At 45.2% G+C, this 26,110-nt stretch overlaps 1 pseudogene; it reads left to right on the top strand.

Moving 5' to 3' along the window:
* Nucleotides 1–8,080: 8,080 nt before the first annotated feature.
* Nucleotides 8,081–26,110, top strand: part of LOC102870561 — a 32,453-nt pseudogene continuing 14,423 nt past the window's right edge.

Genomic DNA, 26,110 nt, shown 5'->3' with positions numbered 1-26,110 from the left:
AAGCCCAAAATCTCTGTAAATGTTTATGAAAATTAATAAAATATAATTATAGAAAAAAAAAGAAATCAAAAGACTTCTATTATTCGAGAACTATTTTTATGTAATTAATGTATGCTTTCTTGTTTATAAATGCCTGATTTAAAAAGAAAAAAAGAAACCCCTTGGCATATTTATCTAAAAAAAAAAAAAGAAATCAAAAGACACACCACAACAAGATAAAGGTAAACAACCCAACTGCAAAACGGGCACAGGATATGAACAGACACTTCACCAAAGAAGACATTTAGATGCCCAACATAGCACATGAAGAAATGTCCAAAATCCCTGGCTCTAAGAGAGATGCAATACAAAACAACTATGAGATATCGTCTCACCCCAGTCAGAATAGCAAAATTTAACAGAACAGCAAGCAACAAATGCTGGCAAGGTTGTGGAGAAATTGGAACCCTTATTCACTCACTATTGGTGGGAGTGTAAAATGGTGAAACCACTATGGAAGGCAGTATGGCGCTTTCTCAAAAATAGAAATAGAAATACCATTTGACCCAGCAATTCCACTACTGGGAATATGCCCTAAAAAAACCATAACTGCTACCCAAGCAGGTATGCGCACACCCATGTTTATTGAGGCTTTGCTCACAATAGCAAAGAGTTGGAAACAACACAAGTGCCCATCAACAAACAAATGGATAGAGAAGCTGTGGTATATTCACACAATGAAATACTATGCTGCATGATAAATAAGGAACTCATGAAATATTATACAAAATGGGTGAGCCTGGAGGACCTTATGCTGAGTGAAATATTTCAGTTACAAAAGGACAAATATTGCATAATGCCACTGTTATAAAACAGGCCTGATATCAGGATGGATGGTGAGGAGATTGAGATTGTTTACAACTTTAGTTTGCTTGGCTCCACAGTCAACAGTCTTGGCACCAGCAGCCAGGAAATTAAAAAAACGTATTGTGACAAGAAAGTCTGCTGTTAGGGACCTATCCAGGGTACTGAAGAGCAATGGTGGCACTCTGGAGACTAAGGTGCATCTGATACAGGCTATGGTCTTTGCAATCACTTGTTATGCATCAGAGAGTTGGACAATGACTAGGGAGGATAGAAGGAGAATTGATGCCTTTGAGCTGTGGTGCTGGAGAAGAGTATTGAATGTACCATGGACTGCCAAGAAAACAAACAGATTCATCCTGGAGAGGGTTGAATCAGGCTGCTCCTTGGAGGCAAGGATTCTGGGGCTTCGTCCAACATACTTTGGACATGTTGTGAGGAGAGACCGGTCCTTGGAGAGGGACATCATGCTTGGGAGGGTGGAGGGACAGTGCAGGAGGTGAAGGCACTCTATGAGGTGGATTGATTCAGTGACTGGGATAATCGGGATGGGTGTGTCAGAGACAGTGCGATTGGCACAGGATAGAGCAGGGTTTAGGGCTGTTGTACATAGGGTCACTATGAGTGGCAAGCAACTCGATGGCACATAACAACAACAACAAGAAAAGAGAGAATAAAATAATGAACACTGCATTCAAACAAATGAGGAATAGAACTGCTTAAAAGGAATATATGATTAGATATTATCTGCATGACAACAGACCAGAATAAAAGCTGCATAGTAAAGTGGATGGGGTGGGAGTGCAGGGGGATTATACAACAGTTAAAGTTTGCTTGGGTTTTTGGGTTTTTTTTTAGTTTTCAAAGAGAAAAACCAACTGAGGGGGAGAGGTGGCAGGGAGGAAAATGTGCAACAATGAATAAATGGAAATCCAAAGTCTCTAAAAACTTTCATTAAAATTTCAATTAAAAAAATAAAAGACAGGTAGCTTTGGTGGCCTAGTGTCAAGAAGCAGTGCTGCAATCCTGAAGGTACAGGGTTTGAATCCACCAGATGCTCCACTGGAGAAGGAGGAGCAATAACCTCCTGTGACGGTCAGATCCGATTCCACAGTTCAGAAGAAGAGAGAGAGAGAAAAAGAGAGACTAGATTTGATGCACTAACCAGCAGATGAGTTGTGAAATGATATCAAGGACATCAGACACAAAGAAAGAAAATAGTCATCAAAAAACAGGAAGGTCACACAAAAGAAATCAAAAGACCTCTTGCCTTGGACTTGAGACTAGTCAACTATATCTACAACTATCAACATTTATCAGAGTTTATAGGGTTTCCAGAGGTATTTATTTAGGAAGTGGATTCCACTTCTGCTTCCAAAACAAGCCTTTGAAAACAACAAAACATGTAGTGAATCCTAACCTCTAAGTCTACAATCCCACTTAAACAGGGTTTGTCTTTGTTATGCTGGTCCCCCAGGATTAGTGTAGGGTGTGTCTAAAAGGAATTCCTTTTGAGATATAAAAAAGATAAAACAAGCAAGTGAAAGAGGCAGAGATGGGAAAGAATCATGTCCATTCACCCAGAACTGAAAGAGACAAGGACCTTCCTCCAAGGACAGAGTGGGAATGTCTCCTGCTTTTACTCTGAATTAGGACCTCCAGTCGCCAAATCGTGAGGAATGAATCTGTTAAATTCCTTAAAGAGAAAGTCTTGCCTGTTCCAGCCTTAGCCAAGGCTGCTCCAAAGCGGCGGCAAGGAACATCTGACCCAAATAAACCAATCACACATTTCTGCTGGAATTTAGAAAGGGCCTGAGCCGTTTTCCGTGGGCCTGAAGTGATGAGGTGATGAGAGGCTGGACCCTGGCCGACAGGAGCGGGCAGTGGGTTCCAGAGAGGAGCATGAAGCCAGGTGATGAGCAGTGTCTTCACTGGACGGCAAATATGTGTGTGTTATGATGTCAGAGAAATGATGAAAACGGCATCAGCACACCGAGAAGCCAAAACAAAGGGAAAAGATGCTGAAATTTCTTTGTAACGTCAGTTATCATAAGTTTAAGAGTAAAAGATACACAACAGAATCAAGATTATATATACTGGAAGCAGCAGTGGCATCCACTTCCTAACCAACATGACTGTGGAAACTATGAACTTTGATAACGATAGTTGTAGAGGGGCTTCAGGCCTTTCGTACATAGGGTCACTATGAATTGTGCTCGACTTGAAGACAATTTCATATATATATATATATGTCAAATTTGACTCAGAAAAGGGTCTTGGATTGAAGGATATCATAGCTGATGTCAGATGGATCCTGGCTTAACGCGGAGACTACCAGAAAGATGTTTCCTTGTGTTTTATTGACTATGCAAAGGCATTTGACTGTGTGGTCACAATAAATTGTGGATAACATTAAACATAAAAAAAAAGCATGAATGTTACAAATGTTGTTCTTGTTGTTAGGAGCCATCAAGTCAAGTACAACTCAGAGCAACCCCATCAATAACAGATCTGAACTCTGTCCTCTCTTGTGCCATTCTCACAATTTCTGATAGCTTCGGGCCCACTGCTGCAGAAACTGTGTCTCACTTGCTATACACCTGAGAGCTGGACAAATGACTAAGGCTGACAGAAGAATTGATGCCTTTGAGTTGTGATGTTGGAGAAGAACGCCGAGTATCCTATGGACCACCAGAAGAACAGTTATGTGTTGGAGAAGGTGCAGCCAGAGTGCTTGTTGGAGGCGAAGATGATGAGACTTTCTTTCACACACTCTGGGTGGGCAGGTAGCTAGGAGCGGCTGTTCCTTGGAGAGGGACATCATGCTTGGCAGGGTGAAGGGACGGCGATGGAGAGGAAAGACGTCAACCACCAAGTGGATTGATTGACACAGTGACTGGACCAATGTACTTTAGGGTGTCAGGAGAAAAAAAAAGCAGCTGAATAGAAGATTTTAAAAGGGAGTTTAAGAAGACAAAGCAAAGTATTATTACAAAATGTGTAAGAGCTAATTGTTGTTGTTTTTAAGTGCCATCGAGTCATAAACTATTCACAGTGACCCTGTGAACAAAAGACCTGAACCCTGTTCTATAATTATCTATCATCATTTCCCTAAATTCATAGAGTTTCCGGAGGCAAGGTATTTCAGAAGTGAATGCCACTCCTGCATCCAAGCCTGTTTTAATCTGGGAACTCCACCAAACTCTCTCCACCCTGGGTAACCATTATCACATTTGACACATCAGTGTCACAGTGTTTAGCATCACAGCAACCACAAGTTACCTCTGTACAGAAAATTGACAGACCCATGTTATCCTACCTAGAAGAATGACCAAAAACAATTAAAACCAGGCCAGAGGGCCCAACTTGCCTTTGGCCAAATCCAGTCAGCTCACACTCAGTTGTGAACAGAAACAAAAAAATAAGCAGAGTCATAAAGAACTCACTCAGCATTGCTCAAGCTAAAAGAATGGAGAAAAGCAAATTCAAGCCTGAGAAATGCTATGGGCAAAATCTTGAATCTTGAATTCAAGATTGAAATCTTGAATGATCCAAAGAAGGTGGGGGGTTCAAGGGGAGATGGAAGAAATACACAAAATCACTGTATCAAAAAGAATTGATCAACACTGAAAAATATCAGGCAGTACCATATGAAGTCCTTGGATGAGATGGATTGACACAGTAACTGGGGCAATGGGGACTGGTATATGGGAATCAGTAAGACTGGCTCAGGACAGGGCAGGCTTCAGAGCATGGGGTCACCATGGGTTGTAGGTTACTCACAGACACATAACAACAATAACAACCATCTGAGGAAGAGCCAATGATATTATCAAAGGAAGAAGTTCAAGTTGCTTTGAAGACATTGGCAAAAATAAGGCCTCAGGAATAGATGGGATATTGACTGACACCTTTCAGCTAACATATGCAGCCCTGGACGTACTTACCAGTCTGTGCCAGGAAATTTGGAGGACAGCCGCCTGACCAACAGGCTGGAGATTCATATTTGGTTCCATTCCCAAGAAGAGCAATTCAATAGAATGTGGACATTATCAAACAATGTCATTCATATGCAAACAAAACTACCTGGAACAGTATATTGACAGGGAACTGCAAGAAGTGTAAGCTGGGTTTTGAAGAGGCTGTGGCACCAGGAGCATCATTGCGGATGTCAGAAGGTTCCTGGCTGAAAGCAGAGAATAACAGAATTGTCTGTCTGTGTTTTATTGACCATGTAGAAGCATTTGACAGTGTGGGTCACAGCAAACTATGGTTAATGTTGAAAAGAATGGGAATCACAGAGCGCTTCATTTTCTTATGTGAACCTAGACCAAGAAGCTGTTGTCTGAATAGAGCAAGGGAGCACTGACTATAAATCAAGAAAGGCATGCATCGGGGTTGTATCCTTTCTGCATACCTACTTAATCTATATAATGAACAAACAATTTTGTGAAGCCACTCTTTAGAAGAAAGCGGTATAAGGATTAGAGGAAAATCCATCAACAACCTGTGTTACGCAAATGACACAACCTTACTTACTTAAAGTTAGGAGAACCTGAAATGTTTGCTGCCTATCAAAGACTACACCCTTCAACATGCTTTACAGATCAACATTGAGAAAACAAAGGTCCTTATCACCGGGCCAATGAGCAACACCAAGATGGAGAAAGGACTGAAACATTCAATGACTTCATCTTACTTGAATCCACAATCAACACCCTTGACACCAGCAGTCAGGAGAAAAGGAGACACATTGTTTTAGGCAAGTCTGTCGGCAGGGACCTCTCTAAAATGCTGAAGAGCAACGATGTCAGTTTGAAGACTAAGGTGCACCTGTTTCAGGCCATGGTATTTTCAATCATTTGCTATGTATCTGAGAGATAGACAATTAATAACGATTACAGAAGAAGAATTGATGCCTTTGCATTGTGGTGTTGGAGAAGAGTACTGATTATCCCATGGACTGCCAAAAGAATGAATAGAATATCTTGGAAAAGGTGCAACCAAAGACCTCCTTGGAGACAAGGACACAGAGGCTTCTTCTCTCATTCTTTGGACATGTTATACTGTTAAGTCAAACGGGCCCACAGCTGACCGTCCAAAGGGTTTTCAGAGGCAGTTAATTGGACAGGAAGACACTGCCCATCCTTCTCCATGGAGCAGCTGGTGGATTTGAACTGCATACCTTGGGATTGCAGCGCAGTTTCCTACCACCAGGCCACCAGAGCCTGGTTATTGTTGTTGCTAAGGAAGTTGTTCCTTAGAAAGTGATATCATCATTCTCAGAAAGGCAGAGGGTCAGCAAAAGAGAGGACATCCAAGTAGGTGGCTTGACACAGTGACTGCAGCAATGGATGCAAATGTCCCAGAGATGATGAGGATAGCACAAGATAGTATAGATTCAGGTCTTTCGTTCACAGGGTCACTGTGAGTCTACTCAACTCACAGCACCTAACAACAATGATGTCATAAGGATGATACACAATGATCTCATAAACCAAATATTTGTAATCAGATTAAGGGTGGAAGAAAAATACTTTCCAATCCCATTTCAGTTCCTCATAGGGGAGTTTTCCCTAGACTTACCCTAGCATGTGGCCTGGGGAAACAAGAAAGCGAGCTGAGATAAGGGACTTAAGTATCACCAAGAATAGATCACCAGGAGTGGAGCGTCTCCTTTGGACCCAGGTCCCTATGCTGAGAAGCGCAACACAGCGGCCAAAACCTCCAAGAGGTGAAGGGTCTCCAGACACTGAAGGAACCAAGAACCTTCCTCAGAACCAATCCAGGGAGACAGGTTCCCCTAGAGCCAGAACACTGACTATGGGCTCCTGGCAGCCATCCCTGTGAAGTCTCTCTGTTATGGCAGCATTAGATGACTGAGACTCTTGGTGGTAAATTCTCCATCTCTACTCAGTAGCTGTGACTGGATTCAGTTACTTACAATCACAAGAAGCTCATTGGCTACAACCAAGAAACTAGCTCGTACCCAAACCTCTTTAAACTGATAAAACACAGCCAAGGTAGTTGTGCCGGGGAACATCGCCGGAACAGTCCCTCTAGGAAGCCAGCTGGCTCTAGACACAGCTAGTCTTTAAAGGCTACCAGGTAATTTTCTTTCCAGGAAAAAAGTCATAAACGTATGCCCCAATCCAATATCACGTTATTTTAAAAAAATAAAAGCCAAATAGAACAAGACCCGAAATGCCACAGGAGAAGCATTAATGAGATGGCATAATGATACATAAACACTGAGAAAGGGGAGACAATGTGTCTGGGAGAAGCGGAGACCACTGAGGAAATTCTGCCAGTTAGTTGCAAAAATGCTGTATCTACAGTACATTCAAGTACGTAAAGACGTGTTCAGAGGAAAATCTGGGGAAGGAAGGAAACTTGAGCAATGTTTGAGTGATGTGACCATGGAAATTTCCCTCCCAACTTCTTTCCGTTAATTCACTTTAGTTATATTCTGTGAGCATCTTCTACGTGCCAACTTTCAGCATGCAGATGACACAACCTTTTTGCAGAAAAGGAAGAGAACTTGAAGCCCTTACTGAAGGATATGAAATACTACGGCCTTCAATGTGGATTACACCACACCATCAAGGAACCAAAGCCGCTCATAACTGGACCAATAGGCAATAGCCTGACAGATGGAGAAAAGATTGATGTTAGCATTTTACTTGGGTCTATAATCCACATCCATGGAAGTTCTAATAATAAAATCATAAATATCATAGCCACAGAGTCCAAACTGACTCATACCAGGTTTTCAAGGCTATAAGTCACACAGGAGGAGCATGCCCACCTTTCTCCCACAGAGCAACTGGTGGATTCAAACCACCTGCCTTTGAGATGGCAGCACAACTCTTTAGCCATGAGGCCATTACAGCAGCAATGAAGAAATCAAAGAATGCATTGCATTGGGAAAACCTGCTGTTAAAACCTTTTTTTAAATGCTAAAGAGCAAGGATGTCACTTTAAAGACTAAGGTGCACCTGGTATTTTCATTTACTTCATATGAGTTTGAAAGTTGGAAAACTAGTAAGGAAGATAAAAAAGTGATGGCTTTGAATTTTGATATTGGTGAAGAAAATTGGCTATCCTGTGGACTGCCAAAACAAACAAATCTGTCTTGGAAGCAGACAAAGTGCTCCTTAGAGGCAAGGATTTTGAGACTCTGTAGCACATATTTGGAGCATGCTGTAGGAGGGGCCAGTCTTTAGAAAGGGGCATCATGCTTCGAGAGGTACAGAGTTGGCAAAGGAAGGGAAGACCTTCAATGAGATAGGTTGACATAGTGACTACAACAATGACCGCAAGTACAAGCAGAGATTGTAAGGATGGTACAGGCCTGGGCAAGGTTTTGAGGTGTTCTAGTTGGCCTGTGAGTGGTAGTCTGCTTGGAGGCACCCAAGAACAACAACTGCTATCAAGGTGGTGCAGTGCCTTATATGTTGGGCTAATAACCAAAAGATCAGTGGTTCAAGTTCACCGGCCTCTTGTGGGAGAAATATGAGGCTGTCGTCTCCCCTAAAGATTTACAGCCTCAGAAGTCCAAGGTGGGTGATCAGGAGCAGGAAAGTCAGGGGTCTCATGTGCCAGGTCTGGCACTGGACATTGGGGTCCAGACAGAACTCCCTCCTTTGTGAAGCTTCTAGTACAGATGGAAATGGGGGAGCAAGACAAGGGGGAGACATCAAAGGCATCAGGAATACAGTGGGGAGACACCTGGTGGGAGGGGGTAGGGAGAGTGGGGAGAAAGACTGGGGTTGGAGGCTCTTGGAGGCAGTGAACTATTTCCAGTTTCTGAGCTCCCCTTTCTCAATCCTCATTTAAGTCCCATCTCCACTGCCCCTGGCTGTCATTTTATTTTCATTTAGTTCTGCTCTGATCCCAACTCTAGTCTCAGGCCACCTGCATCTCCCAAAGCGCAGACCCAGGGTCCCATGACCAGTGGGTTTGGAAGCTGCTGTCTGTGGTGGGTCCCCACCTCTGTATGTTCCACGTGGGTCACTTTGTAGGGGTACTGCCTACCTTCCCAGGTCCTGGGACCCATCGCAGATGTCAAGCACCCCGACTAAGTCTAAGAGCTATTATTACAGCTCTTCACTGGCACAAGGCAGCCAGCACTTCAGATGGGTCCCTTCTGCTTCAGTCCTACCCAGCCAAGTCAAACGAGGACAGATACAAACGTTTAAAATCTGGGTGATCTAGAATGCTAACCAAAAAAGGAGGAATCAGGGGCCAAAGCCCTAGAGTAGGAGACTCAGAAGAGACATCAAAAGGCTTTTGGGGGGCCTGGATTTTGGGGAGAGTGGGTTCTGGGTAGGACTGTGGAGAGTAACAGTGCTTTCATGAAGGTGTGATGTGCCACCATCTTTGAGTGGGCCACCGCTGTTTTTGACTCTGCTGATAAGGAGATTTGGTTGCTACAAGACTCATACTGCGCTTGTCTCCTAAGAGGGAGAGGAAGCTTCTAGCAGGATGTCAGCCTGTAATCGTTTCCATTCTGATTATTGTTCTGACACCCACATTTAATACATCCATGTCCGCCCTGGCTATACTGGACTGGAAAGAACCAGTACAAAGCCTTGAAGCAAACAAAACACTTTAAAAAAAAAAAAAGAATCTCCCAGTTTCCCTGGACACTGAGCAGGTTGTTGTTGTTGTTGTTATGTGCCGTCGAGTCCTTTGCGACTCATAGCGACCCTATGTACCACAGCCCTAAACTATGCTCTGTCCTGTGGCAATCTCACTGTCTCTGACACTCCCATCCCGATTATCCCAGTCACTGAATCAATCCACCTCATAGAGGGCCTTCCCCTCCTGTGCTGTCCCTCCACTCTTCCCAGCATGATGTCCCTCTCTAAATACTTGTCTCTCCTTACAACGTGTCCAAAGTATGTCAGGCGAAGCCCCAGAATCCTTGCCTCCAAGGAGCAGCCTGGTTTAACCCTCTCTAGGATGAATCTGTCTGTTTTCTTGGCAGTCCATGGTACATTCAATACTCTTCTCCAGCACCACAGCTCAAAGGCGTCAATTCTCCTTCCATCCTCCCTAGTCATTGTCCAGCTCTCTGTAGGACCCTCTAAACAAGCAGGACAGGTAGGAAGATGTCTGGGAGAAAAGAGGAAAATGAAGTTTCTCCCTTTCTTTTCTTTTCCTCTGTGTTTTAGGCTCTGGATCAGGGAACCTCTCTCTCTCTTCAGTCATTTGTGTTGAGAAGATACGGGTTGCAGCCAAGTTGAGGGATCTGAAGCAGGTTTGGAGCTGGCGAAGCCTTGGGAGGACCTGGAGGGGTGTGGCCTGGCTCTGCTGTGTGTCCCTGGGCAGGGTCATTCCCATGCTTTGGGAGGTGATAAAACAGATGTCCCTTGAGCACCTGGAGGACTGGAGGGTCAGGTGGGCCTGCGCACACAAGTGCTGGGAAATATCTGATGAATGTCAGCACCAAGGGCTGTTCCCTGAGGCGTCAAGGGATCTGCGTGGGGGCGGGGCAGCAGAACGGGGGTTGGGGGAGATAACTATCCCTTTCAGAACAGAGGTGGCTTAGGTCATGAAATTACATAGTCCACTCAAAGGTAAGCAGTTCAAACCCACCAGCCGCTCCGCGGGAGAGGAGAAATCTCCTCTGGCGTGATGCACAGCCCACATGGAGGGGCAGCTGTGGGGCGGTTCTGACAAGAGAACCGAGGACTAGAAAAGGGTTATTTCTTCCCTCGGTGACGGACGAGACTAAGGCAGGGGATTCCGCTCTGCAGGGAAGGAGCTGGACTCAGACACTGAGCCTCCCTCCACAGCCTGGCTTCCACTTGGGCTCCAGTTCTTCCCAGCGGGAAGGAGCGGGATCCGTTCAAGGCTCGCTGGGAGACCGCGTCCTTCCGCGGGACTCCTCCCCGCTCGCTACTCCCCAGCAAGCGGATCCTTCTCCCTTCTCCTTGGAAGGCCTCCTGCACAATCCCTCCTCGCTCCGAGGCGCACCTCCCAGGCCCAGTGCACTGCCCCTCGCCCCGCTCCGCCGCGCACCCCGGGGACCCAGCGCACTGCCCCCTTCACCCCGCCCTGCTCCGCAGCACACCCCGGGGACCCAGCGCACCGCCCTGGACCTGCTCTGCTCCGCATCCCTGGGCGCCCGGCGCACTGCTCCCCACCCCGCCAGTCTCCACTGCGCACTCCAGGGACCCAGCGCACCAGGGTCTCTCCTGGGGCGACCTCGGCCAGGCGGACCCATCCTCATAGCACTCTCACCCCATCCCCACCCCAGACTCCTCTCGCACCCAAAGCAGCGAGAGTTGTAGGGGGAACCCACATCGAAGACTCTCTCCAGTCGGAGACCCCTCACCCATCGCAACTTTCCCATCCTGGACCGTCGGTCCCACTGTGGGTCCCCCTCCCACACGGGGCTTTCCCCACAGGATCGCCTCTCCCACCATGGGGTCCCCGAAGCACTGTGGGTCCCCTCCCACTGGGACCCCTTTGATCACAGCAGTGCCCTCTCGTATCTCGGGGTCTTTTTCATACCACAGGGATCCCCGTCCTACGGCGGGATCCACTCGCTCGCTGTCGGTCTCCTTCACTCTGGGGACCCCCTCTCCTGTTGCAGGGTCCCCGCTCTTGCTCCAGGTCCCCTCGCACTTGGGACCCTCTCCCACGGCGAACCCCTCTCCCGCTCAAGCCTCCGCCCGGCAGGACACCCCCTCCCGCACCCAGCCGGCTCTGGCTCCACTTCAGGGCGCACTCGCCCGGGACCTCCGCGCGGGTCCGTGCGCCACCAAACGCCGCCTCGCGAACAGGTGGCCTGGTGGGAGGCAGCGCGCCCCCCGCCGCCCACCCTCGGGCTCCCGGAGGCGCCTCCCCGCCGCCTCCCGCGCCCCGCGTACCTGGGGCTCCCGCCGCTCAGGCTCCGGCTCCACGGTCAGCGGGCGCGCGGAGGGGGGCGCGGGGCCGAGGCACCGCCCTCCCCCGGGGCGGGGCCAGCTCCCGCCAGTCCCAGCCCCTCGCCCTCCCCGGGTCGCTCCGGGCGGACCTGTCACCAGCCGGCTGCAAGGCTGTGCTCACTGCGCGTCGCCGCCTCCCGTCGGTCAGCCCAGCTCGGCCACCAAGCCTGGAGGTTTACAACCTTACTCTCCCGTTTGACAGATGAGGAAACTGAGGCTCCGCGCCTAAGAACCTTGGCTGACACACTGCTGAGAAGGCGGGGGTGCCAACTCCCGGGAGGAATTCCCTAAACCCACCCACCTTCCCAGGCTGTGGCCCACCTCCCCAGGCTCCACCCCAGGGCTTTTCCAATTTTCAGGCCACTTCCTTGTCCTTCCTCCCCCCGCCCCCTGTCCTGCCCAACAGCTGCCCACGGCCCTTTCACCCTCACTTCCTTCCAGGCTGCCCTCTCATCCCGCAGATGACCAGGCTGCCAGGCCCTGAAAAGTGGAACTACTGTGCCCTGTCCCTAGAACAGGACCTGACACTCACCCAAACCAAGCCTACAGCTGAGGGTCCACAGCTGAGGACCCGCTGCAGGGTCTCTGAGGCTGTTAATCTTGAAGCGAAGAGACCACCTTTCTCCCTCTGAGCTGGTGGTGGATTCGAACCTCCAGAGACGCACAACCCCGCCCCCGCCCCCGCCCTAGCTGGCACATGTTGTTAAGTGCCCATTGAGTTGAGTGCGGCTCCTAGTGACCCTATCTTGTGCCATCCTCATCATTTTGGATATATCTGAACCCAATGATACAGCCACTCTGTCAATTCAACTTTTTGAGAGTCTTCTCCTTCACAGACCCTCCACCTTTCCAAGCAGGATATCTTTTTCCAAGAAATGGCCTTGACGAGCAACATCCCAAAAGTATGTGAAGCTTCACCAACTTTTTTTTTTCCTAAGGAACACCCTGGTCGCACTTTCTCCAGGACGTATTTATTTGTTCTTTTGGCAGTCCCTGGGGTGTTCAGTATTTCTCTCCAACACCATGGCTCAAAGGCATTGTTCTTCTATCACCATCATTCTTCATTGCCTAAGGTTCAGACGCATAGCAAGTAGTTGAAAAGACCATGGCTTGGATCAGGTGCACCTTAGTCTTTAACCTGTTATTGTTGCTCTTTAACACCTTGAAGAGGTTTATGACAGCAGATTTCCCCAGTACAACACATCTTTTGATTTCTTAACTGTTGTTTCCAAAAATTCTGATTGTGGATACAAGTAAGACGAAGTTGTTGACAACTTCAATCTTTTCTCCATCAATCATGAAGCTGTTTATTGGACCAGTCATTAGGAATTTTGTTTTCTCGATGCTGAGATGTAAACCTCATTGAAGGTTGCAGTCTTTGATCTTTTGCAGTGTCTCAAGTCCTCTTTATTTTCAGCCAAGTTGTTAATGAGTTTTCCTCCAAATCTGATGCCACATTCTTCCTCAGAGAGAGTCCAGTTTCTTGAATGATTTGTTCAGCGTACAGATTAAATAGGTATGGATAAAGGATACAGCCTTCACGCACGCCTTTCTTTATTTTAAACCAGGCAGTGTTCCCTTTCTGTCTTCAAACAACTTCTTGGTCTAGACAGAGGTTTGTGTGAGCAAAATTAAGTGTATTGGGATTCCCATTCTTCTCAATGACAGCCATATCTTGTTATGATCCATGCAGCCAAATGTTTTTGGGTAGTCAGTAAAACACAAATAGAAGTTCTTGTAGTTTCCTCTGTTTTCAGCCTGGATCCATCTGACATCAGCAGTGATATTTCTCTTGACATGGCTTCTTCTGAATCCAGTTTGAATGTCTGGTGGTGCTCTCTCAAAAATCTTCAACAAGTTTTCATTGTTGGAAATACTATTATTATTCCCCGTCCCCCTTTCTTTGGCTTTCTTTATTTATTATCCAACATTCAGATGCATAGGAAGTAATTGAAAGGATCACAGTTTGGGTCCAGTGCACCTTAGTCTTTAAACTGACATCTTTGCTTTTTATAACTTTGGAGTAGTCCTTGACAGCAGATTTCTCTTATACATCTTATTTGTTGTTGCTGTTTTTTTGTTTTTTGTTTTAATTTTGGTACACAGTTTTATACAGTGTTATTACTTTTCTTTATTCAGTTAGTACTTTGGTTTTTTCGGTTTTTATTTTAATTAATTTTAATGAAAGTTTACAGAGACTTAGGGTTTCCAGTTATTCATTGTTGCACTTTTCTTTCTACCCACCCCTTCCCCCTCCATGCACTCTTCTCCTTGAAAAGAAAAAGAAAAACCCTTTCATTGTTATGCAATCCCTCCCTGAAAGTCCACTCCACCATGCAGCCTTCACTCTGGACTTCTGTAATGACAAGAATACCCATTCATATGTCCCTTTTAAACAGTTCTATCCTGCCTCTGTTTCAATGCAATATACATAATTTCTACCCTCCTTTTCTGTCTTCCCTCAACCCTGATATTAGTCCTGTTTTAAAACAGTAGCATTATGCAATATTTGTCCTTTTGTGACTGAGATATTTCAGTCAGCATAATGTCCTCCAGAGTCATCCATTTTCCACAATATTTCAGGAGTTCCTTGTTTTTCACTGTTGCATAGTATTCCATTGTGTGAATATACCAGAGCTTCTCTATCCATTCGTTTGTTGATGAGACTTGGATTGTTTTTAGCTCTTTGCTATTGCGAACAAAGCCACAACAAACATGGGTGTGCATATTTGTTGTTGTTTTTAATTTTAATTTTATATTGGTTTGCTTACAAAGTTCATATACATTGTGTTTCACACTATTCTTCATTAACATTGTTTCATACAGTCACTGCCACTCATTATGTTTTATAAAATTAATCCCCATTGGACCTTGTCTATCAGGTTCCCACCAGACCCTTCCCATTTCTTTCACCCCCTTCCTCCACTCACCAAATTGTGCAACCCTGTGGTTTCACCCCATCCATACTCACCACTCTGCTTCTACCCCTTCCCCCCGGGATTTACATACACATTTTACTAGTTATACTTCTACTTTAACAATTATGGTCTTATGCAATATTTGTCCTCATGAGACTGGGTTAGTTCACTCAGCATAATGCCTTCCAGTCTCTCCCAAGTTATGCAGTATTTTTCAAAATCATTGCTCCTGAATGATGCACAGTGTTCCATAGTGTGAAGGTACTACAATTTCTCAATCCATTCAGTTATGGTTGTACATAATACTACTGTTCTTTGCTAATTTTCACATAATACCTGGCACATGTTATTGTTGTAGTTATGTGCCATCGAGTTGACTATGGCTCATGGTGACCCTGTGAACAACAATCTCTGAACCTTGCCTTGTCCTGAGACAACCTCATCATCTCTGACACACATCATTCCACTGCCACAGTCATTGTATTCATCTGTCTTGTCAAGGGTCTCCCTCTCTTGCTCTGGCCTTCTGCTCTTCCAAGTAGGATGTCCTTCTCCAAGGACGGGCCCCTCCTTACAATATGCCCAATGCATGTGAGATGGTTTCATTTTCTCCAGAATAGATTGTTCTTTTAGCAATCTATGGTATGTTTAAAACTCTTTTCCACATCACAACCCAAAGGCATTGATCCCTCTTCAGTCATCCTTAATCATTGTCTGGTTTTCAAATGCATAGCAAGCAATTGAGAAGACCGTAGTCTAGATCAGGGGCACCTTAGTTCTTCAACTGACATCGTTGCTCTTTAGCAATCTTGAGAGGTCCTTGACAGCAGATTTTCCCAATGCAACTTGTCTTTAGATTTCCTGGCTGCTGGTGCCAGGAGTGTTGATTGTGGATTGAAGCAAGATGAAATAACCAACACATTCAGTCCTTTCTCCAACTATTATAATACTGCCTATTAGCCTTGTGGTCAGGTTTTTGCTTTCTTGATGTTGAGATGCAGTCCATATTGAAGGCCGCAGTCCTTGATCTTTTGCGGCAAGCACTTTCAGTCCTCCCCACTTTCAGCACACAAGGTTGTGTCCTCTGCATAACACAGGTTGTTGCTGAGCCTGCCTTAGACCTGATACCACATTCTTCTTCATAACCCAGTTTATCAAATGATTTATTTGTACTGCATACACAATTGAATAAGTATGGAGAAAAGGGGCATCTCTGTTGCACTCCTTGCATGATTTTTTAAGCTTTATTATTATTAATTTTAATGAAAATTTACAGAGAAAGGATTTTTATTCATTCTTTCATTGTTGCGCTTTTCCCCCTGCCCACCCCTCCCCTCCAGTTCATCCTTCTATTTGAAAAGTAAAGCTCTCATTGTTATACAATCCCTCCCCACAAGTCCACTCCACTATGCAGCCTTCATTCTGGACTCCTGTCATGACAATAATACTTAATCATATATATCTTTTAAACAGTTCTCTCTCATCTATTTCAATGCAGTATATATAATTTATCCCCTCTTTCTTAGTCTCCCCCCCAACCCCTATGTCAGTCCCATTTTATAACAGTGGCACTAAGCAGTATTTGCCCTTTTGTGACTGAGATATTTCACTCAGCATAATGTCCTCCAGGGTCACCCATTTTTAATAATATTTCATGTGTTCCTTGTTTTTCAATGCAGCGTAGTATTCCATTGTGTGAGTATCCCACAGATTCTCTATCCATTCATTTGTTGATGGGCACTTAGGTTGCCTTTCTTGATTTTTTAACTATGTGCAAGGATGTCAGTCTAGAGACTAAGGTGCACCTGATTCAGCTCATGGTCTTCACAATTACTTGTTTACGTATCGGAAAGCTGGATAATGATTAAAGATGATAGAAGAATTGATGCCTTTGAGCTTTAGTGCTGGAGAAGAGAGTTGAATGTGCCATGGACTGCCAGGAAAACAAACCGATCAGTCCTGGAAAAGATAAAACCAAGCTGCTCCCTGGAGGCTAGGATTTTGAAGCTCTGTCCCACATACTTCGGGCAGGTGGCTGGAAGGGACCAGTTTTTGCAGAAGAACATCATCCTTGGAAGAGTGGAAGGACAACACAAGAGAAGAAGACCCAGGATGAGATGGATTGATATGGTGACTGGAGAAATGGGATTGGGTCTATTGGAGACAATGAGATTGGCTCAGGATAGGGCAGGGTTCAGAGCTATTATGCATAGGGGTGCTATGGGTCACAGAAGACTTGATGGCATATAACAACAACAGCATTCTCTTGCACTGTTTGCACAACAGCCTCTTTCTTGGTCTAGCCTCAGGTTTCACATGAGCACAGTTAAGTGTTCCGGGATTTTCATTCTTCTCAACATTAGCCATAGTTTGTTGTGATCTACACAGTCAACCAAAACCCCAGATTGTTGCTGTGTAATCAGTTCCCATGTGTGGTGGTCCCACGAGTGTCCAAGCAGAGCTGAGCTCCTAGGGTTTCACTGGCTGTGATGTTAATGAAGCCGATTGCCAGGCCTTTTTTCCTCAGCACCACTGGGTATGCTCCTTTAAGAACCAACCTTTAGGTGGCTGCTGTTAGGTGCTGTTGAGTTGGCAGCAGACTGAAATCTTCCTCTTCCTGCTCCATCATCCCGATCTCCAGCAGGCTCAGCCATTGCTGCAGTCACCGGGTCAATCCATCGTGTTGAGGTTTTGCCTTTTTGTGAGTCCTCTGCTTTTCCAAGGATGATATCTTTTTCCAAGAAATGCTCAGTGACCTGGCACATAGTAATATCTATTGAGTAAGTAAATAAAGACACTTCCCACTAACTCCCATCATCCATCTACCCTCCTGGGCCACAGTGGACTCTCCTAACTCCTGACCTTATGTCCCTTCCACTTGGGCACAAGATCTGGCACCCTCTAGCCTGCACCAAATACCAACAACGCAATCCCCCTTCCCTGGGCTGCATCATACCCATCAAGTCCTTCCCTGCTACTTCTCCATCATAAAACAACAACAAAAATACCCTCTCAGGATCCTTGTTCCCCTGCGCCTGCTGCACCCTTACTCCCCTGCTCCCTCCCCGTGTTCCCTTTATAACAAAGCCCTCAAAAGAGCTGGCCACAGGCATTGTCTGCCCTCCATTTGCTCTTACACCCCCACTCCAAACCCCCAGGCCCTAGCTAATGCCCTGTAATGGTCATTCTTGGTCCCCTGTGACCTCACATAACTAGTGGAGCTCTCAGTCCTACTCTCACTGGCACCCCTAGTGGCATCTGTCACTGTCACCTTCTCCCGTCTTCTCTTGCTTCCCCCAGAGACCCACTCCCCTGGTTCTCCATCCCTGCCCACCTCCATTCTCCTTTCCTCTAAATGTCAACCAGAGCTTCCAACTGGTACACACCAGTGCAGTTATGGCTGGTGACGTCAAAGTGAAACAGATCTTCATTTTTAAATGGGGGTGATCCAGAATGTTAGCCACAATAGGAGAAGTTGTGGGATGAAGCCCTGGAATGGGAGACTCAGAAGAGGTATCCCGAGCCTCTTTCAGGAGGCTGATACAGGAGATCAGGTTATTTGCAGCACACATTCAAAGAGGCAGTGTTGGAAGATTGGCCACCATCGTTGAGTAGGGCACTGTTCTTTCAAACTCTGCTAGTACAGAGTTTTGCCCTTGTTTTTTAAAGGGAAGATTACATTTCTAGTTATTGTTGTTAGGTGCCATCAAGTACGACCCATAGTGACCCTATAAACATATTTGAATTCTGTCCTATCCTGTGCTACCCTCATCTCTGAAACACTTGAGCCCATTGCTGTGGTCACTGTCCACCCATCTTGTTGAGGGTCTTCTCTTTTGCTGACTTTGAACCATATAGTGTTCCCTTGCTCTGTTTGGACAACGGCTACTTGTTCTAGGTATAGGTTTTACATGAGCACAATTACGTGTGCTGGGATTCCCATTCTCTTCAGTGTCAGCCATAGTATGTTATGATCCACACAGTCAAAAGCCTTTGCACAGGCAATAAAACACAAAAAGATGTCCTTCTGGTGTTCTCTGCTTTCAGCCAAGATCCATCTGACATCAGGAAATCATATCTGGTAGTTCATTGACTCATCATTTTTCTGGGTCCAGTTTTCATACTAGTTCATCCACTTTGTTTCGGTCCACTTGAGTTTCGTTTTGTGTTGTGGTCCGTGACTGCATGAGGAAGAACTGGCTCAAAGCTGTGGTTTCGATGACCTGTGAACACTCTCGGTTTTCTCTCCAAATTCTTGACTCCAGGACTGTCACCTATTCCCACAGCTTTGAAGGCCATCAATCTGAGGTCACTGAAACATGTCCCTCTGGACTGCTCCCTGACCTCATATATGGTGCTGTCCACCAAACACCTCTTAACTGGCCTCCTGCTCTCCTCCAAAGCTGTCCTTTCCACCCGTCTCAGTCCGTGAAAAGTTGGTTCTCAGACCCCTCACTTGAACCACCCACACTGCCCAGATCCAACACAACAACAAATTGCATTAGCCCTTTCTGGAGACCTCCATGGTCGTCCCCCCCCCCCGACCTAGGCCACTAGCATCTGCGGGCTGAATGTGGTGACCTCCTCCCTGACATCCCTGCTCCCCTGCCCTCTAGGGTCCCATAATCTAACGTAAAGCAGCAGCCCGACCAATGATGTTAAGATCTAGGTCAGATGGGCTCCACCTCTCCCCAGACCGTCCAGCGGTTCCTCACCGAGCGCAGGAGCCAGAGCCCCATCTCTGCCTCACTCTGACTTCACCTTTTCCTCCTCCACCCTCTGTCCCACTCTGCGCAGCCAGGGGAGCCGCCAGCGGCATGATGACGGTTGGTACCACTCGGTGCAAGAATTTATGGTGTTAGCCGCTTTTCCAAGTACCGGCTCCTGTGCAGACCATACGGAATCCTGAGCAGCATTTCTTCTAAATTGTATTCATACAGTCATATATGATCTGTTGTATGACAGGTGAGACGGTTAGCACTCCCTGGACAAGGATGGAAGTGGCCCTCTGACCTTATAATACATGATTATAAGGCATGGTCTCTGACTTTGTGGCATCTTACCACTATTTGATGAAAAGAATAAAAACTCTTTGGTAAAATTGATAAATGATAATTTGAAATGATAAATAAAATTGAAAAATGATAAAAATTCTGTGATTAAAAATAGTTCTAAATAGCTTAGATGCATGAGTTCTCAGACTACACATATGCTTGTTGTTATGTGCCGTCAAGGTGCCTGTGACTCATAGTGACCCTATGTACAATAGACCTCAACCCCACTTTGTCCTGTGCCAATCTAACTGTCTCCAACACCCTCATTACCCTAGTCACTGAATCAATCCACCTCATAGAGGGTCTTCCTCTCCTGTGCTGTCTCTCCACCCTCCCAAGCATGATGTTCTTCTCCCAGAACTGGTCCCTCCTTGCAACATGTCCAAACTATGTCAGACAAAGCTTCAGAATCCTTGCCTCCAAGGAGCAGCCTGGTTTAACCCTCTCCAGGATGAACCTGTTCTTTTTCTTAGAAGTCCATGGTATATTCAATACTCTTCTCCAGCACCACAGCTCAAAGGCATCAATTCTCCTATCATGCCTAGTCTGCTCTCTGATGCATAGTAAGTGATTACAAAGACCAAGGCCTATATTGGGTGCACCTTAGTCTCCAGAGTGACACCATTGCTCTTTGGTACTTTGGAGAGGTCCCTAACAGCCAACTTTCCCATCACAATATGTCTTTTAATTTCCTGGCTGCTGGTGCCAAGAGTGTTGACTGTGGAGCCAAGCACACTAAAACTGTGAACAATCTCAATCTCTTCACCATCCATCCTGATGCTACCGATTGGTCCAGTGGTGAGAATCTTTGCCTTCTTGATAATGAGCCTCAGTCCATATTGAAGGCTGCAGTCCTTGACCTTCTACTACAAGTGCTTCAGATCCTCTTCAGTTTCAGTAAGCAGAGTTGTGTCATCTGCATAACGCAGATTGTTGATAGATCTTCCACCAATCCTGACGCCACATTTCTCCTCATAGAGTCCACGTATACTAACATTAGGTTAATCTTGTAAAATTTTTCCACATGGAATTACCACACTATTAGTTACACTATTACCAGTAATTGTTGTGTGCCATTGAGTCAGAACCCACCCACAGCTGCCCCTCCCGTGGGTTTTCAGAAGCAGTAAATCACAGGGGAGGAGATTGCCCATCTTTCTTCCGTGGAGCAGCTGAGAGAAGAAATTTCCTGCCTCTGAGCTGACAGGGCCACTTCTTACCACTAAGCCACCAGAGTTCCCTGGGTAACTGAGAGGAAGTCTTTTATTTTTTACTTTTCCTTTGATTATTGCATTATACTAACAAGACAAAAAGTGTTGATATAGGTTCACAAATACTAATTGCCGTAACATTGTCACTGAAACTTCGGAAAATCTGATAAAACAGTAAGTGATTATAAAAACACCAGCAGCTCAAAACAGATATGAGATATCATCTCACCCCAGTCAGAATAGCAAAATTCAACAGAGCAGCAAACAACAAATGCTGGCAAGGTTGTGGAGAAACAGGAACCCTCATTCACTGCTGGTGGGAGTGTAAAATGGTGCAGTCGCTATGGAAGGCGGTATGGTGTTTTCTCAAAAAGATGGAAAGAGAAACATCATTTGACCCAGCAATTCCACTATTTGGAATATACCCCAAAGAAACCACAACTGCCACTCAAGCAGATACATGCACACTCATGTTTATTGCTGCTTTGTTCACAATAGCAAAGAGTTGGAAACAACCTAAGTGCCCATCAACAAACAAATGGATAGAGAAGCTGTGGTATATTCACACTATGGAATACTATGCTGCATTGAAAAACAAGGAACTCATGAAACATTATCCAAAATGGGTGACGTTGGAGGACATTATGCTGAGTGAAATATCTCAGACACAAAAGGACAAATACTGCATAGCGCCACTGTCGTAAAACGAGACTGACATTGGGGTTGGGGGGAAACTGAGAAAGATGGGATAAATTATGTATACTGCATTGAAACAGATGAGGGAGAAAAATGTTTAAAGGGGATATATGATTAGCTATTATTGTCATGACAGGAGTCCAGAACGAAGGTTTGCTTGTTGGGTTGGCTTTGCGGGGAGGGATTACATAACAATGAAATAATTTTTCTTTTACTTTTCAAATAGAAGGATGAACTGGAGGGGAGGGGTTGGCAGAGAGAAAAGTGCAACAATGAATGAATGGAAGTCCAAAATCTCTGTAAATTTTTATTAAAATGCATAGTAATAATAAAAAATTTAAAAAAAACTATGACCAGCAGCAACAAAACTCACAGCATGTGGTTGTGTTTCTGCAGATGAAACCACGTGGTTCTAAGCATCCTTGTCCCTGGGTAATGATGACAGTTCAAAAAGCAAATGAACACAGAGTGTTAGCTTTGTAGATACATTGATACACATGAACTGGGCAGAGGAAAACGGCTTTTGTTGTTGTAACTACCTGTAACAACAATTTTATTTAAAAAATGGTACATATCAGCTGAAACATTGACAAGGGGTTTTTTTAGTTTTTTTAAAACTTCTTAATTATTAGTAATTTTAATGAAAATTTACAGAAATTTTGGGTTTTTTTCTATATTTTATTAATTTTCATAAACATTTACAGAGATTTTGGGTTTCCATTCATTCATTGTTGCACTATTTACAGAGATTTTGGATTTCCACTCATAGTTGCACAAGTATTTTTCTTTTTTTACAAGTATTTTATAAGCAGTCATTTTGATGTCACGCCCTCTGCCAAACCTGACCAGTCCTCTAGGGTCCCCACCACTGCCCCAGCTTGACCTTCCCCTACACCCTGTCAGAAGCTCTGGTAGCCTGCTTCATAAAAAGCTGTGCTGCTAATCCAAATTCCACACCTCTCTGGGGGTTCAAATCCACAGCAGCTCTGTGGAAGAAAGACTGGCAGTCTCTTCTCAAGTGCCTTCCAGACTCAGTAAACCACAGGAGGGTCCGCTATGAGCTGGTTCTGACAGCGCCAGTGAGCTGGGCAGTTGAACATCGCCACGTGACATACTTTTCACTTGTGTGTGTCACTTGCTCTGGAGTGTGACCTCTCCAGGCAGAAGTCCCAGCTAACTTGGTTCCGAGTTGTGTCCCCTGCCAGAAACAGTGGCCGAGCTGCCTGCCACTCGACAACCATGGCGGGGAATGAAGAAAATCAGTTGTGGTCAAGTCATGGCGCCCTGCGTGTGTCAAGGGAGAGCTGTACACCACAGGACCGTCCCTGGTGCCTTTTCCAGAAGCTGCAAGTCTTTCCTTAAGGCACCTCGGGGAGCCTTTTTAGTTAGCGTCTATTTTTTTTATTAATTTTAATAAACATTTACAGAGGTTTTGGATTTCCATTCATTCATTGCCGCACTTTTCTCCCTGCCCACCCCTCCCCTCCATCAGTTAGCGTCTATCAACCATTTGTGACGTGATGAACCTGTGTGGTTACCCCGCTTATAATATTCTTGATACTTTTCTTCACACAGACTCTTTAATTCCAGTAATTGTGTTTTATAAACTGTATTACTATCTCAGCAATGTTAGTTGGATCTTGGCAGAAAGCAGGGAGTACCAAAGGAATGTCTATCTGTGCTTCATTGACTATGCAAAGGCTTTTGACTGTGTGGACGACAACAAACTATTGCTGACTCTGAGAAGAATGGGAATCCCAGAACATTTGATTCTGCTTATGTGAAATTTATACTTGAACCAAGAGGCAGTCATTAGAACAGAGCACGGAGACACTGTATGGTTCAAAATCTAGAAGGGCGTCCACCAGGGATGTATTCTGTCTCCATACCTTTTCAATCCGTATGCAGAACAGATCATCCGGGACACTGGGCTGTACGAAGAGGAATGTGGCATCAGGAATTGGTGGAAGAATCTCAACAACCTGCTTTATGGGGATGACACAACCCTGCTTGCTGAAACTGAGGAGGACCTGAAGCACTTGCTGCAGAAGGTCAAGGACTGCAGCCTTCAATATGGATTGAAGCTCAACATCAAGAAAACAAAGATTCTCACCACTGGACCAGTTGACAGCATCAGTATGGATGGTAAAGAGATTGAGATAGTTAACAGTTTTGGTTTATTTGCCTTCACAGTCAACACTCTTGGTAACAGCAGCCAGGAAATCAGGAGACGAATTGCAATGGGAAAGTCAGCTGTGAGGGACCTCTCCAGAGTACTGAAGAGCAACAATGTCAGGCAGGAGACAAAGGTACGTCTGACCCGGGCCATAGTCTTCGCAACTGCATTCTATGCATCAGAGAGCTGGACAGTGACTAGGGAGGATAGAAAAAGAATTGATGCCTTTGAGCTGTGGTGTGGAGAAGAGTATTGAATATGCAATGGACTGCTAGGAGAACAAACAGGTTTGTCCTGGAGAGGGTGAAGCCGGGCTGCTCCTTGGAGGCAAGGATTCTGAGGCTTTGTCTGACATACTCTGGGCATGTTGCAAGGAGGGAACAGTCCTTGGAAAAGGACATCATGCTTGGGGAGAGTGGAGAAACAGCACAAGAGTGGAAGACCCTCGGTGAGATGGATCAATTCAGTGGTTGGAGTATGGGAGTAGGTGTGTCAGAGACAGTGAGGTTGGCACAGGATAGAGCAGGGTTTAGGACTCTCGTACATATAGGGTCACTATGAGTCGCTGGTGACTCAACAGCACATAACAACAACAACAACATTACTAACCTCAAGCGCAAAGCCACTATCACTAAGCTAAAATAGAAGCAAACTGTAAAAAGAAAAATGAAACAATGTGGGTTTTTTTTCAATTTCTTTTTTATTTAAAAAAAAATTTTGTTGTGTGCTATCAAATTGTATCCAACTAGCACAGGAGGAGATTGCCCCTCCAAGCATCTGGTGGATTCAAACCATGTGCCTTTGGGATTGCAGCACAGCTTCTTGCCACCAGGCCACCAGAGCTCCCTACAAAATAATGTTTCTGTTTTTTTTTAAATTTTTGTTGTATTATTTTTACGTGTGCCGTCAAATCAGATCTGACTGGTACAGGAGGAGATTGCCCCCTCCTTCTCCAGCAGAGCATCTGGTGGATTTGAACCGCGTTCCTCTGGGATTGCAGTGCAGCATCTTGCCAACAAAATAATGTTTTAATGCTCCAGCTGGAACCCTTTGCCAGCTCCTCCTCTTTGTGTGAGAAGGAGATTGATTCTCCAGGCATGTTGTTGTGTGTGGTGGAGTCAGAGTGAACTCACAGGTGACCCGCCAGCAGATTTTCCGAAGCTGTAGTTCAAACAGGAGGAGATTGCCCATCTTTCTCCCCCAGAACAGCTTCTGGATTCGAACTCTGTGCCTCTGGGTGGGCAGCAAAACTCCTCACCACTAAGCCACCAGAGCCCCCTTCTCAAGGCATAGAAAAGTATTAAAGACAGAACAGCAGCTTCCTTCCTGTTTCCTTTCAAGGAGGAAAGTCCCTCCCTTTGGGATGTAACTTTCTATTAAATCTATCTTTATTTTTTACCTTAAAAAAAAAAAACACTTCAAAAGGCAGAACCACACGTAGCAAAGACTTGCCTGGGGCCTAAGTGGAGCAATTAGAAGAGAACTGACTGTGGACCACTCTTTCATAACATCCACTCCTTTCATTTAGGGCTGGGCTGGACTTTCCTTAGCTCTTTTGTTGTTATTGTTCCTTTTTTTAAAATATTGAGATTGAAATGAAAGTTTATAAAGAACTTGGATTTCCATTTATTCATTGTTGCACGTTTTCCCCCCGCCCATCCCCCCAGTTCATTTTTCTCTTTGTAAAAATAAATTCTTTCATTGTTATACAATCCCTCCACCCCCACCTCCACCCCCACCTCAGTCCACTTTACTATGAAGCTCTTATTCTGGACTATTGTCCTGAAAATAAGGCCTAATCATATATTCCTTTTAAGCAGTTTCCCCCCCTCATCTGTTTCAATGCACTGTACATTATTTATACCCTCTTTTATTCATTTCCCAACCCAACCCTGATGTCAGTCCTGTTTTATAACAGTGTCCTTTTGCAATTGAGATATTTCACTCAATGTGATGTCCTCAAGGTTCACCCGTTTTGTATAATATTGCATGAGTTCCTTGTTTTTCAGTGCTGCAAAGTATTCTATTTTGTGAATATACTACAGCTTCTCTAGCCATTAGTTTGTAATCCACATTACCAATCTTCCAAGCATCCTGAAAAACCTACAATCAGGGAGCTCTTGTGGCCTTGTGGCAAGAAGCTGCACTGTAATCCCTAAGGCACATGGTTCAAATCCTCCATCTCCTCCTATGCCGGTCGGATCCAATTCAATAGTACACAACAAGAAATTAAAAAACAAACACCACAACCTACAACCAGGAAAGGATAAGA

Source organism: Elephantulus edwardii, unplaced genomic scaffold, assembly GCF_000299155.1.
Source record: "Elephantulus edwardii isolate Elephantulus edwardi_28Jun2011 unplaced genomic scaffold, EleEdw1.0 scaffold00086, whole genome shotgun sequence".
Lineage (NCBI taxonomy): Eukaryota > Metazoa > Chordata > Mammalia > Macroscelidea > Macroscelididae > Elephantulus > Elephantulus edwardii.
The sequence above is the reverse complement of the archived record's forward strand: the minus strand, read 5'-3'. Positions and strand labels throughout refer to the sequence as shown.